This window comes from Myotis lucifugus, unplaced genomic scaffold (genome assembly GCF_000147115.1).
Source record: "Myotis lucifugus unplaced genomic scaffold, Myoluc2.0 scaffold_30, whole genome shotgun sequence".
NCBI lineage: Eukaryota > Metazoa > Chordata > Mammalia > Chiroptera > Vespertilionidae > Myotis > Myotis lucifugus.
The window spans coordinates 4,187,482-4,202,843 of NW_005871078.1; the positions used below are offsets into that span (position 1 = coordinate 4,187,482).

Genomic DNA, 15,362 nt, shown 5'->3' on the forward strand with positions numbered 1-15,362 from the left:
TCACTTTAACTACGAACAATCACCCTTAAGCTACATAATCTTTACTCCCTGGAATGGAGATAAGAAACGCCCTAACCTTTGGAATAGAAATTGACAGGATTAAAATCAACTGGTATAAATACAGATGTAACAAGACAATAAAAGACAGAACTTGGCTGGAGAACCTGGCTAGAGATCCTGGCTAGGCTGCTGATCAACTGAACGCTGTCTCTGTGTCATTCCTTTCTTCGCTGACTTCGTCCACACCTTTGGGGACCCCTGGACCTACTGAGGTTGGAAGGAGAGGCGACCCGGGAGTCGTTGTGGGCCGCTGGCCGCACCAGGTCCTGGGGCGGCGGGAGCCAGGGCCCAGCGGAAGGGCTGGGCGGCCATTAGCGGGTGGCGGGGGCTGAGGGCCCGCTCCCCGCCTGACCTGTGCGCAGGTTGCCCGGTGCCTCCCGCGGCGCCCACCCGGCTCCAGCTCCCGTGTCCCGGCTCCAATTAGAGCGACCCACCGGCCATGGAGGCCGAAGAGACGATGGAATGCCTGCAGGAGTTCCCTGAACATCACAAGATGATCCTGGACCGATTGAATGAACAGCGGGAGCAGGACCGGTTCACTGACATCACCCTGATTGTCGATGGTCACCATTTTAAGGCCCACAAGGCTGTTTTGGCTGCTTGCAGTAAGTTCTTCTACAACTTCTTTCAGGAATTTACTCAGGAACCTTTGGTGGAAATAGAAGGTGTTAGTAAAATGGCCTTTAGTCACTTAATCGAGTTCACATATACAGCAAAGTTAATGATCCAAGGAGAAGAAGAAGCCAATGATGTGTGGAAAGCAGCAGAGTTTCTACAAATGCTGGAAGCTATCAAAGCTCTTGAAGTCAGGAACAAAGAGAACTCTGCTCCACTAGAGGACAGTAGCACAGGAAAAAGTGAGGCCAAGAAAAGGAAGATTGCAGAAACTTCTAATGTCATCACTGAGTCGTTGCCATCCGTGGAATCAGAACCAGTTGAAATTGCGGTGGAGATTGCTGAAGGCACGATGGAAGTGAAAGACGAAGGCCTGGAGACATTGGAGGACGTGGCTTCTGCCAAGCAGTCCATCAAGTACATTCAGAACAGAGGGTCCTCCGACGACTCAGCGCTGCCACTGTTGGCAGACATTACCAGCAAGTACCGTCAAGGTGATAGGAAAGGGCAGCTTAACGAAGAAGGCTGTGCATCTGACCCCACAAGCAAACAGGAACACATGAAATCACACTCCACTGAGACTTTCGAGTGTGAAATACGCAATAAAAGGTATCTTCGGGAGAGCGCATGGAAACAGCACCTCAGTTGTTACCACCTTGAGGAAGGTGGGGTCAGTAAGAAGCAAAGAACTGGGAAAAAAATTCACATATGTCAGTACTGTGAGAAACAGTTTGACCACCTTGGACATTTTAAAGAGCATCTTCGAAAACATACAGGTGAAAAACCTTTTGAATGTCCAAGTTGTCATGAACGATTTGCTAGAAATAGCACCCTCAAATGTCACCTGACTGCGTGCCAACCTGGAGTGGGGGCAAAAAAGGGAAGAAAGAAGCTTTACGAGTGTCAGGTCTGTAACAGTGTGTTTAACAGCTGGGACAAGTTCAAAGATCACTTGGTAGTACACACTGGAGATAAGCCCAACCATTGTACTTTATGTGACTTGTGGTTTATGCAAGAAAATGAATTAAGAAGGCATCTCAGCGATACTCATAATATTACGGAGCGTATGGTAACCGAAGAAGTTCTTTCCGTGGAAACACGAGTGCAGACGGAGCCTGTGACGTCCATGACTATCATAGATCAGGTGGGGAAGGTGCATGTGCTACCACTGCTGCAGGTCCAGGTGGACTCCGCACAGGTGACTGTGGAGCAGGTCCATCCAGATCTGCTCCAGGACGGCCAAGTGCATGACTCCCACATGAGCGAGCTGCCGGAGCAGGTCCAGGTGAGCTATCTAGAAGTGGGTCGAATTCAGACTGAAGAAGGTACTGAAGTCCACGTGGAGGAGCTGCATGTGGAACGGCTAAACCAGGTGCCCCTGGAAGTTCACACTGAGCTGCTCCAAGCGGACTTGGGCCCCTGACATCATGAAGCAGGAGGAGAGGGAGCCCAGCCAGGAAGACGAAGCTGAGGCGGCCACGGAAGACCAGGGAGGTGCTGAGGATTTAGAGAGCAAACCAACAGAGGATTGCCCAGCAGAAAGCCCAGGGACTGAGAACAGAATGCCGAGGCCAGTTTTAAAGTGAAATAACGAATATATTTTTAAATGTATGTGTTGGGCTTTTGAACTGATGTGAGGCAGTATGACTGTCCTTGAGCTGACAGACAAGCAGACCAAAGTTCAACTCTTCCTTGTTGTGCTGAACTGTTTCTATTGAAACAAGCTGATTTCCCTCCCACTTATTGCCCCAGAGGAGGGATGTTGCCCATAGCAAATGGGAAGTTTTGAGAAGTATATTTCTGGAAACTTTAAATGGATTATATTCTTATATATTGTTGGGTACGAGTGTATCTATTTTCATTGTGGTAAGGGTCCCCACCCCCCCCCCCTTCTCTTTCCCAGGTTGTGTTCTTCCTCGGAGTTTTTCCATATTGTAAAGTCAAACAAAATCATTAGAATACAAGCGGGTATTCTAATGCATGCTAGAAAAATGAATCCATAGGAAACAGGCCGCATGAAGAAAAGTGCGTTGTTACTGTGCAGTTACGTCTTGGCTTCTGGCTTTCTTTAGTTTGAACGCGTTCTTGTCTACCTGATAGTCACAGGTGTCATCTCTGCAACAGAAATGGTGGCAAAATGTCCAGAATGTAAAAAAAGATCTACACCCACATGCCTTTCAAAACCAACTGAACTTCTCTAAAGCATCTCTGGTTCTTTCAAAGTTTGTGTTGTGAGGAGCAATGTAGATGATGCTGTATAGTACTTTATATTTTTGTTTATAGTGAAAGCTACCAGTTCTTTTTCACTTAAGTTAGGTTGAGAAATTTCATTTAATGGCAGCTGAAGGGCCATTTTCAATTGGAAAAATACATTTATATCTGTGGTAACCTTTATTTTGAAGAAAAATTGCACTAGTATTTTACCACCAAAAAAAAAGAAAAAATTCCCCCTTTTTTATTTTTTAAATGATAGCACATGTAAATCAGCAGCCACCTCTCGGATTGGGTTGTTTTAGACTCGGAAGAAGACTGACAGGCAATGATAGCGAGCATAGCTATAAACATAGTGGATGGAGTTCACAAGGAGCCTTGTTCCTGTAGAAGGTTGCTGGCCTCTTCAGTCAAGGGATTTCAGCTGTCCTCAAGTCGGGGGTTTGGTTGTCCTTGTTGATCTGGCTAGCAGGCGGCGTCATTGGCGACAGGCTTCCCGAAGCGTCAGCGAGTTGAAGGGTTGCATCAAAGGGTCCATCAGGGCCGTGTTTGATGGTGGTATCCGTGTCCGGGGAGGAGTCAGCTGTGCTCTCTGGGTTGGGCCATATGGACGATACCGGGGAGGAGGATGAGGCGGAGATGGAGGGTAGTAGAGAAAAAGAAGAGAAAGCAAAAGAACTACAAGGCATGGAAGTATTTAGTAAAAAGAGAGAGAAGAAAGGGAAGAAGGCAGCATCCTGACACAGCCCTTTCCTTCAGCTGCCCCTTTCCCTGTGGTTCAAGGTAGAAATGGGAAACAAGTCCTGTTGCAGTGAGAGGGCAGCTGCTGTCAGCCAGTCTCTGTCTTTACCTGGGTCCCGATCTGAGCTGGGCGTGGGAAGCGAAGCAGCCATGGGGGCAGGAGACCTCCCTCAGAAGGGGTGAGAGTTTAGGCCTCTGCAAAGTTGGGCAGGTGAGGGTCTGTGCCCCACTTCTGTGGACCCCCAAATTGTCTCCTGATGGCCCCTCTGCGACTGTGCCTGTCTTAGGTTGTTCCTTCCCTGAGGAATCTTACCTGTCTCTGGCTAACCAGCCATCCTCCGGGGCCAAGCAGGGTGATGTGCGAATGAGGGAGGGGCAGCGCCCTCCTGCAAGAGGTTCAGTTCTGTCTCCTTGGTAGCCTATGCCCCTGTGGCCTCCACGCCCAGCACCTGCCTTGGGCTCCCCTCGCCTGCAAATGGACTGTAAGAAGAGGGTCCCTCTTGACACAAGGGCAAGAGGGGCCAATACAGGACCAGGGAGGAACGGCCTGTCAGCATGTAGTCCTGGGACAGGGCTTTCTCAGCCCAGGATGTCAGGCTCTTGGCACAAGACAACTCTATATATGGGGCATATACCAGACACACCCTTGTCACGGCAGAAAAGGGAGGTGCCCTTCCTAGAACAGTAGGGTAGGGAGATTCTAGAAAAGGCTGTGTTTGGAGAGAAGGAGAAAGGCCAAAGAACCAGCAAACAAGTAGTCAGATTAAAAAAAGAAAAGAAAAAGGAAAGGAGATGCGGGGCAAAGCTGGGACATATGATCAGACAGAAAGGAGGCACATGTGATCCTCCCAATGGACAGGTGGTTCCAGCTCAGGGCTGCACATCTGCTGCAGACGGGCACTGGGCAGGTGTGCTAACTCGGCCTCCCAGGGGTGACGGTCCCCAGAAGGGAGGCAGAGGCTGCTCCTTCTGGAAAGATACAAAACACAACCTCTTCCCCACATCATCACCAGATCTGGTAAAACTCCTGTCTGGTTTATACATTTTCCTACCAGACTGAGTCGGCAGAGGCTATTGTACAGGAGGCCCAATGCCTTTTGGCTGCTGTACAACCCTCTGCATTGTATTTTTTAAAAATTTAACATATCCAAAGCAGGCATTAAAAAGAAAAACCCCAAATGCTCTCTTGTATCCATTTTAAGAGTAGGATTGGCGTTTTCCGCTATTACCGGAGTCCTGATCTATCACCCCAGGGAGAGCTTGCCAATCCTGCACTTTCCCAGGGTGGAAAGGCTGCAGTGGGGTTAAGGATAAGGCTCCTTGGGCCTACCTCCTCCCATGCCTTTACATTTACCTTTCCTTCCTCAGAAAAGCATGGACATACTTCTTGTATAAAACATTCCGTCTGACTGGGAGTAACCTTAACTCCTCTGCTAGCAAGCATACGTGTTAAAAGATCAATACTTTAGACTCAGTATGGCACATCTTCTTAATCTAAAGATCAATACAGCCCTAACCAGTTTGGCTTAGTGGATAGAGCGTCGGCCTGCGGACTGAAGGGTTCCAGGTTCGATTCCGGCCAGGGGCATGTACCTTGGTTGCGGGCACATCCCCAGTGAGGAGTGTGCAGGAGGCAGCTGATCGATGTTTCTCTCTCATCAATGTTTCTAACTCTCTATCCCTCTCCCTTCCTCTCTGTAAAATATCAATAAAATATATTTTAAAAATAAATAAATAAAGATCAATACAGTGTCTTCTTTCTTTGGACGCAGTATGACACATCTTCTCAATCTAAGTTCTGTACTATCCACCTTCTTACCCTACTTATCCTCTGTAGGGGGGTCTGCAGCACCCTGGTGGAGTCCTATCCATCCCGAGTGTGAGGGTTCTCATTGGGGGGGGTGGCTTACCTAGGGGAATCCTGTTTAGGGGTTCCCAAAGGTGTGGATGGAGTTGGCAAAGACTATCCACCCTCTTCCTATGGTGGAGTCCTATCCGTCCCAAGAGTGGGGCTTACCTAGGGGAATGGGGGGCTTACCTAAGGGTCCCTGTTCGGGCGCCACTACTAGTCTCTATGCTGTCTCCACCTTCGGTCCTTGGGTATCAGGGCTTTCTCCTGTGAGTTTCCCATTGATTATTCAGGAAGCCTTTCTGTATTTCAGTTTAATTCCAGCTTGTTCCTGGGAGCATGTCTGTGCAGCAGCATTTTACTCTGCCACCAGTTTTAATCTCCACAGCACATCTATTGAAGGGTTTTATTTCTTTGACTCTACATATTTAGGAAGTTATATTTGATTCCATTTTAAATGTAAATTTTTTTAGTGTTTTCTTTTTATCACATTTTAGATACCTTCTGTAAATCATTTATCATGCTTATTTTTTGCCTCTAAGTGATAGTTTTTAGGCTAAAGTTTTTGCAGTTTTGATTCTGCTAGTTTTCTGCTGTTATTATCAGTTGGTGATTGATCACGGTAGGTTATTTCTTTATGTGTTTTGTGTAAGTGCAACATAGTTCATTTTCAGCACAGTTTTTATCTTTGGCAATCCTGTGTGGCCCAAGCTTGTCCTTCCAGAGATTTTTTTTGCATTTGCTTCTATTAGATACTGCAGGGCTGTCACCAACTTATAGGCTTAAGAGGACACCAAGAGTGGCTGCTCTGTGCCCTGTACTTCAGGTGGGGCCGGTGTGGTGGTTGCATGTTACTGTACTTTTCTGAACATTATTACAAGTGAATTTAGAAATGTCTGTCTTCCTAGATCACAGGGGCCCATGGAAGAAACTACAATGAGGCCTCTTCAGATTGTCTTTGCTGACTCCACACAGGTTGAAAAGCCCTTCTAGTGAACTTTACTGTCCTAGGACATATTTTTGTTACTTTTTCTGGTTGGATGTTCCTAGATTATTCAGTGTACACTAAGAAATCTCAGTCAAATTCTCATGAGAGAGAAGCTTATATGTATTCACAAGACACACACACGGGTGTTTCAACCTGAGTTTATCCAGAAGAGACAAGTTTCTTGTCTCTCCCTGCCAGTGGGTGGATTTTTCTCCTCATACACCTTTTCATCTAGTGTGCTCTCCTTGGGCTTAGATAAAATCCAGTCTCCTGCAAGATCCTCTTCAACCTGGCCCTTATCTCCTTCTCTGGCCTCATCTGCTGCTACTGCATTTCTCTCTCTTCCATGCATCAGTCCTCTTATCTTTTCTGTTGCTCAACTATGTCAAGGTTATTTTGCTGTTCCCTCTCCTAGAATGTCCTTTACCATTGTCACATGGATCTAGCTCATAGATCTAGTCATTCAGATCTCACTTATCTGCAAGACCAGGACATGTTGGACTCAGTATAAAATAAAAATACAAAGCCCTTTATTAAAACTTTCAATCTAGTGACAGTGCTCGCCATGTGTAGGCTCTCCTGGGCAGGGGGCTCTGTGCACGCACACACTCATGAAGCTGGCTTTGCTTTCCCTCCCTGGCCAATCGAACGCCCTCTGTCTAATGCACTTCGTTTTCCTCTGTCTCCTCCCCTTAGTTTTTATCGGTCCTATCACTCTGGTATTTTTTTTCTTTATGACAATTACCACTACCTGAAATTATTTGCTTATGTAGTATCTATAGACAATTGCTAGAATATAAACTCTGTGCAGACAGTGACTTCTGTATTGTTCACGGCTGTTATTTTTTTTTAATTGATTTGAGAAAGAGAGAGGAAGAGAGAGGGAAACATCAATGAGAGAGAACCATTAATCGGTTATCTCCTGCACACCCCCTACTGGGGATCAAGCTGGCAACCCAGGCATATGACCTGACCAGAAATCTAACCGGTGACCTCTTAGTGCAGGGGGTAATGCTCAGTCAACTGAGCCATACCAGCTAGGGCTCAAACAGCATATGTTTTTAATAGATACAATAGTAAACAATCAGTTTTAAAAGATTAGTAGCTTGGAAGTTAAAAAAAAAATTCTTCCCATTCAGACGGTTAATGATGGATTGTAACACAAACACAACACATACATACACACACACACACAACAAATCAACAAAAATACACCTTAAACCTTAAGTCATTTATATTTAGGTTCCCAATAACATGTGAAGGCAGATTTTGTTTTTTGAAATAGCAATTTTATTTTCTCCTTAGGGTTCGAGTAAAACTTAATACTTAAGACAGTCCATCCACTATGGTCATTTAACTCGGTGCTAAACCTCATAAGAGGAAATGCATTCATTACCTTCTATGGTTTACCTATACTTTTATTTTCTTCATCATAAAGTACTTTAAAGTATTTTTATGAATGTGTAAATGCTTTTAGACTAAAATTACTTTAAATCATTTCTAATTTCCTGTTTGAGTAATGTGCATTTTGACTAAGCTTTTGTTAGTTCATAACAGTTGAGAAATAGGTCACCGACCTCCCCAATAACAGCAGCAGTTACTGATTAAAAATGTGGCCGTCAGTTGCCAGCTGTTTCTTATTGCACTTTCTTTTCAAATGTAAGTTGTAAAGCTTACAATAGTTTGTTTCTTTTCGAATACTGCTCTAGCTGTTTAGAATTTTGCAGTGATATGACAGGCAAAGTACTAGGAGTTTTAATGAAGCACTTGGTATTAGAGCTATGACAGTTAATACTGCCTCAGGCCTATGAAATGCAAAGCCATGCCTGATTATGGTCTTGGGGTTTTTATCTGTGCAACCTAGTACCTACTATTAAGAGTACTTTTTTTTTAACTGAACATCTATTGCTTCAATAAAGTCATTGTTACCTCTTGAAATTAACAGGCTTTAACAACACAGACTATTCTTTCTGTTCATTACTAAGCTCTTTATAGTTCCTAAATGTGTAGTGTTGTTTCAATAACCCATCAGTGGGTTCCCTATTATATTGAATGAATAAATGCTAGACTATTATAGTTGTAAGTGCCCTAAAGATGACTGAGCCACGGTCAGCAACTGTGCCCTTCTCCAGCCCTTCCTCCTCCAAGCCTTGCCCTGGCAGACGTTACTCATTGGTCACGGTCTCCAAACAGCCTGAGGATCTTCCTTAACACGGTATTGATTTTGCACAAACTGGTAAATCCTAGATTCTAGTCCAGTCCTTTCATTATACGAATGAGGAAACTGAACCCCAGGTAGTTCAAATGATTTTCTAAAACTCATAAAACCAATTAATGGCAGAGCTGGGATAATAGCACAAGTCAACTGACTCCCAATTAAATCTTCCTTCTCCCAGCCTTAGTGCTGCTGGTGAATTTTCCTGCTCTAGGAGTCTTTGTACTCAACAACCTGACTTTTTAAATTATCTTCAAGAAAAGGAATATTCCTGGTTATGAATCACATCTTTGTGCCAAGGGAATTCAGGCGAGGTCACCCCTCTCAAGTCCACTGTCCTCTGGGGGAACGTCTCTGTTTACGACTCTGCTACCCAGGCAGCCCCAGTTCTCCAAGCCCCCTCGGAGAACAGCCCTGCCAAACCACTCCGGCATGAACTGCATTCCTGTTCATCGCATTCTCCAAAGAAATTTTAGCCTCAAAATTTTTTTTCTGTTTATAATTTTCATTCAAAGCATGTCTGTACCAATCACCTTTCTGCAAAAACGCCAAGGGTTTGAGGATGTATGACTGGTTTGGGAAGCTCAATGGCAGTTTTAGAGTTGCCTTGATTTTTTTCATGTACTAAGAAGATTGAAATAGGTCCAAGTAAATATCGGGAGACATACTGTATATATTTTCTCAGCAAGGATCTGTTTTTCATGGAACTGCTGGGCATCAATCTTCATTATGCATTTTGTACGTAGCAGCTGCTCCAAGAATTGCAGATCAAGAGCAAATTCTTACTCAAGGATTCTGACAGGTTGTAATTTATGCTGTTATAAATTTGATTCTCTCTGGATCAATGAGCTGAAAGTTCTATCAAGTTTTTGTTTGTTATTTTGTTGTTGTTGTTTTTGTTACTCCTCACCCAAGGATATTTTTTCCATTGGTTTTTTAGAGATTGAAAGGGAAGGAGGTAGCAGGGGACGGGGAGGCAGGAGAGAGAGGAAGAGAGACATTAATGTGAGAAGACATCAATAGGTTGCTTCCTGCACTCGACCAAGGCCGGGGATTGAACCTACAACCCAGGTACATGCCCCTTCGGTTCACAGGCCAACACTCTAATCACTCAGCCATATCATCTGGGGCTCTACAAGTTTGTGGGTTGTTGTTTTTCTGAGTCATGCGAACTCATAATTCAACCAGCCCTCCTAAATTGTCAGACTTCAGTAATGGGAAGGTGTCATCCCTCTTTGCCTCTGAACACATTCTTATACAATAGGCCTTACTTTAAAAGCATTCTGTTGCCTGGTAGGCATGGCATGGCTCAGTGGTTGAGTATCGACCTATGAACCATGAGATCACAATTTGATTACCAGTCAAGGCACATGCCTGGGTTGTAGACTCAACCCCCAGGAGGGGGTGTGCATGAGGAAGCCGATCAATGGTTCTCTCTCATCACTGATGTTTCTATCTCTCTCTCCCCCTTCCTCTCTGAAGTCAATATTTTTTAAAAAATAAAAGCATTCTGTTGCTGCACTTCCCTGGCATGCATTCTCCATCTTTTGAGTTGCTGTTGTTATACAGACCAATTTGTAGCCTTGGTTTTCCCAGCCCTTTGACCGGCTGGTAGCTAACGCAGTGTTTTGTTTTGTTTCTTGCACTGTAATACTTGTTTCCTTTATTTGGTTTACTCTGCCAGGAGCAGTGGAAATGAAACTCTTTTTTTACTGTAATTTCGGAGATGACTCTGGGTAGATTCCTGTAAAAGTATACCTTGGGGCTGCTCATGTTCAAAATTAAAGAACAGCAGTGATTCCCCGGGAGGTTGTACTTTCCTGGGGGAGTGGGGATGATGGGATTGCATACAGTTTGAAGACAGGCAGTAGCTTTGTTTCATTAACCTGATTTATTTTGGGAACCATTTATACGGCATTTTGAGCTTCACTTAGTACTAGATTGTGAGAGATTTTTATGTTCATACAGTACTGTCATGGGAAATGCCAGAAATGTGTCCATGAGTCTCTCTTCTGCCTGAGCACTGGCTGGGGTGTCCCCAGGAGGCCTGTGTATGTGCCTTGTGAGGAGGGTGAACACAGGAGGCTGGGGGAGCCCAACCACGAGAGAAGCACTGGCTTTAAATTAGAAAAAGTTAAGGGGCTCTTCGTGTACAGAGAGGTATGCTGTAAATGCTGATGAATGAAGTTACTTGGCAATATAGCTTTTAATTTACTGTCAGGTGGCTCCTTTGGCTTTCAGTCTCTTATTCAGGTTAATTGATCTTCGTTTAATAATCAGAGCCCCTGAATTAATCTGTTGCAGTGTAATAACCCCAAAGCTCAGCAGCTTCAAACAGTGAACATTTTTTGGTGACAAACCATTTCTGTGGACGAGGAATTGAGGAACAGCTTAGCTGAGAGGTGCTGCTCAGCGTCGCCCACAGGTGGCTGTACAGGGTGTTCACTCATGGGCCTGGCGGCTAGTGCTCCCTGATGTCAGGCCCTCATTTCCCTTCACGTGGAGCTGTCCTTTGGCTGTTCTTCAGGACGTGGCAGCTGGCTCCCCGGAGCGAGTGCTCTGAGACTGAGTCCGGCAGAAGTCATAGTATCTTCAGGAAGTAGCTTCAGAAGTCACACTCCACCCCTCTACTTATACAGGCTGACCCACAGGGAGCTCCCCCAGCTTGCAGGCTGACTCCCACAGCCCCAAATAAAACTCACGTTTGAAGTAGATTTTAATCAATGGCTTTTATATTCATACTAGAGGCCCAGAGCACGAAATTCATGCACGGGAGCGGCGGCATCCCTCAGCCTGGCCTTCACCCTCTCTAATACAGGACCCCTCGGGAAGTGTCCAACTGCCAGTTTAGGCCCGATCCCACAGGGCATCCCTCTCACAATCCAGAACCGCTGGCTCATAACCACTTGCCTGCCTGCAGGCCTGATCCCCCTAACTGCTCTCCCCTGCCAGTCTGATCCCCCTAACTGCCTCTGCTTTGGCCCTGCCACCATGGCTTTGTCTGGAAGGATGTCTGATCTAATTAGCATATTACCCTTTTATTAGTATAGATGGATGGAATGTATGGGTTGAGTCATGACCATTCTTTGTTGTTTTTTAAAAGAATACTTTATTGAATTTTAGAGAGAAAGGAAGGGAGAGGGGGAGAAACATGGATATGAGAGCGCAACATTGATTGGCTGCCTCCTGCACGACACCTAGCCTCCTACTAGGGATCCAGCCTGCAACCTGGGCATGTGCCCTTGACCAGGAATTGAACCAGCAACCCCCTGGTGCATAAGATGATGCCCAATCAACTGAGCCACACTAGCCAGGGTGTGACTGGTTTTTATTAGGTGTCTGTGTATGGCTATGTTTATCATAATTGGTATATAACTTGTAGCCATTAATGCATTTGTATCTTGGACTGTGATTAGATTATCTGATTTGTGTTTCTTATTCTCACAAAATAAAAGCTACTGATATGAGACAACAAAAATTAAGGATCCAGTCATCCCCATCATGTGTGTGAAACTGATGTAGCTACTTTAGAAGAGATGGGTTATTGGATTAGCTTCTCATTTTGTGTCAAATCACCACTCACATGCTTTTCACATATTGCCGTTGTTTATGGAAAAAGAAAACCATTTTCTGTTACAGAACCATAATATTAATGAGAAAATATTGAGCTGAAATAGGAAAATAACATTATAATTATAGCTCAGGAAATACAAGTCAGAATTTCAAAATAATTTCAGTGTATGCTGAAAATGTTAACATTTTTTAATGTTCTTCAAGATAATTACATTGCAAATATAATACAATTTTTACCATTGTTTCCCAGGGAAAGGACTTAGGGATGCTTGCATGCTTACTTTAAATTACACAAAGAGATAGGATTGTATTGTTAGCATCAGAACAAATACAAATAATAAAATGAATAGTTCTTTTTAAAAAGTATGTTTTTATTGATTTCAGAGAGGGAGTGAAAGGGAGAGAGAGATGGAAACATCAATGATGAGAGAGAATCATTGATCAGCTGCCTTCTGCATGCCCCCTACTGGGGATAGTGCCCACAACCCAGGCATGTGCCCTGACTGGTAATTGAACCTACAACCTTGGCATATTGGGTTGATCCTCTCACCAACTAAGCTAGCCAGTCACGGCCGCCGCCTTCTTAAAAAAGTCCCTTTAACATTCTTGGAGTATTGGTTTGATGATGCTGAATTCCTTTAGCTTTTCCTTGTCTGGAAGCTCTTTATCTCTCCTTTGATACTAAATGATAGTCTTCCTAGGTAGAGTAACCTTGCTTTTGTAGGTCCTTGCTTTTCATCACTTTGAATATTTTGTGCCAATCCCTTCTGGCCTGCAAAGTTTCTTTTGAGAAATCAGAAGACAGTCAGTCGTAGGAAAGCTCCCTCTTGTACATAACTAACTGCTTTTCTCTTGGGGCTTTTAAAATTCTTTGTCTTTAACCTTTGGCATTTTAATTATGATGTGTCTTAGTGTGGGCCTCTTTGGATTCATCTTGTTCGGGACTCTTTCTGGGCATGTACATTTATTTCCTACAGGATGTGAAGGAAGTTTTCAGGCATTATTTCTTCCAATAGGTTTTCAATCCTTTGCTCGCTCTCTTCTCCTACTAGCACCCCTATGATACAAATGTTGGTACACTTGATGTTCTCTCAGAGGCCCCTTAACCTATACTCATTTTTAAAAATTACATATGTAATACTTTTTTTCTTCTTTCTTTTTTTTGTTAATCCTCACCTGAGGATATTTCTCCATTGATTTTTAGGAAGAGTGGAAGAGAGAGGGAAAGACAGAGAGAAACATCAATGTGAGAGAAACACATAGATTGGTTGCCTCCTGCACAAGCCCTGACCAGGGCCTGGGCCAGGGAGGAGTTTGCAATTGAGGTACATGTCCTTGACCAGAATCCAACCCAGAACCCTTTGGTCCACAGGCTGACGCTCTATCCACTGAGCCAAACCGACTAGGGCTATATGTAATACTTTCAACAATAATTATTTTTTTAAAAAAACAACAAAACTTTTTGGTTGTTTCTATCTGATGTTTTTCAGTACACCTTGTCTTCCAAATCACTGATTCAATCCTCTGCTTCATCTAATGTGCTATCAATTTCATCAAATGTTCATTATTTCAGTTATTTTATTCTTCATTTATTTTTTATGTTTCCTTTCTCTTTGTGTAATTTCTCACTGAGTTCATCTATTCTTTCCCTAAGTTCATTGAGCATCTTTATAACCAGTGTTTTGATCTCTGTATCTGATAGAATGCTCGCCTCCATTTCACTTAGCTCTTTTTCTGGAATTTTGTCCTGTTCTTTCATTTGAGACATGTTCCTTTGTCCCCTCATTTTAGTTGTCTCCCTGTGTTTGGTGCTATGTATTAGGTAGATCTGTCATATCTCCCAGTCTTGGCAGGGCAGCCTTATTATTATGAAGTAGGTGTCCTGTGGGGCCCAGTGACACAGTCATCCTGGTCACCTGAACCAGGTGCTCCAGCAGTGTCCCTTGTGTGGGTTTGTGTGCCCTCCTGTTGTAGTTGAGCCTTGATTGCTGTTGGCACATCAGTTGGAGGGATTGACCCTCAGGCTGACTCTGAGAACTGGCCATGACTACAGCAGATGGGCTGTTGTGTGGGGTGACCCCATGGAGTCAGGGCTCTGGTACCTGTGGAGTCTAACCTTTGAGTGTTAGACTTTGTGGAGCTACTTGGGTAGTGCCCTGGTGTGGTCTGAAGCAGGCCTCTTAAGAAGGGCTCTGGTGCTGGCCAACGTCAGCACCTGGCTGTGCTTGGCCTGGAATCACCTGGTAGGGGCTTTAAAGGGATCTCTGGTTGGAAGTTGCCTGTGCTGGTCTTGGAGATGCCTAAGAGAGGCTATCCTATATAATAAAGAGGTAATATGCAAATTAACCCTCACACCCTCATAAGATGGCTGCCTACAACCAGGCCAGCAGGGGGGTTAGTGAGGGATGACCAAATGACTGAACAAGCAGGCTGCGTGGGGCAACCAGGCTGGTGGGGGGGCCGTGAGGGGTGACCAGATCAGCAGAAGGGGGGCAGTTGGGGGTGACCAGGCCAGCAGGGGGGCAGTTGGGGGCAACCAGGCTGGAAGAAAGGGGCAGTTGGGGGTGACCAGGCCAGCCAGGGGAGGCAGTTAGGGGAATCCAGGCTGGCAGGGGGGTGCAGTTGGGGGTGACCAGGCTGGCAGTGGGGGACAGTTTGGGGCAATCAGGCTGGCACACAGAGACAGTGAGGGGCGATCAGGCTGGCAGGGGGGCCATTTAGAGTCGACTAGGCAGGCAGGCAGGTAAGCGATTAGGAGCCAGCAGTCCAGGATTGTGAGAGGGATGTCTGACTGCCAGTTTAGGCCCGATCTCAGGGATCGGGCCTAAACTGGCAGTCAGACATCCCCCAAGGGGTCCCGGATTGGAGAGGGTGCAGGCTGGGCTGAGGGGAACCCCACCCCCCGTGCTCAGATTTTGTATACTGGGCCTCTAGTACTGTATAACAAGGCCAGCTGCCACTAGTGCCTGGCTTGGAGCTGCTTAGCAAGAAGTAAAGGATATTTCAAAGCGAACCACTGCTTGTCTGGGGTTTATGCACCTTTGAGAGACTTTAGGGAAGTCCACAGTGCAAGTTGATATTGGCTGCTTGTGAGGAACAGCTGCCAAAAG

At 45.1% G+C, this 15,362-nt stretch overlaps 1 protein-coding gene and 1 pseudogene across 1 annotated transcript in view; both read left to right on the forward strand.

The window, feature by feature from the left end:
* Positions 1 to 15,362, forward strand: part of SLC2A13 (solute carrier family 2 member 13) — a gene marked incomplete at its 5' end in the record, with an annotated part of 284,652 nt that overhangs the window by 247,715 nt on the left and 21,575 nt on the right.
* Positions 448 to 3,098, forward strand: LOC102440575 (annotated as a pseudogene).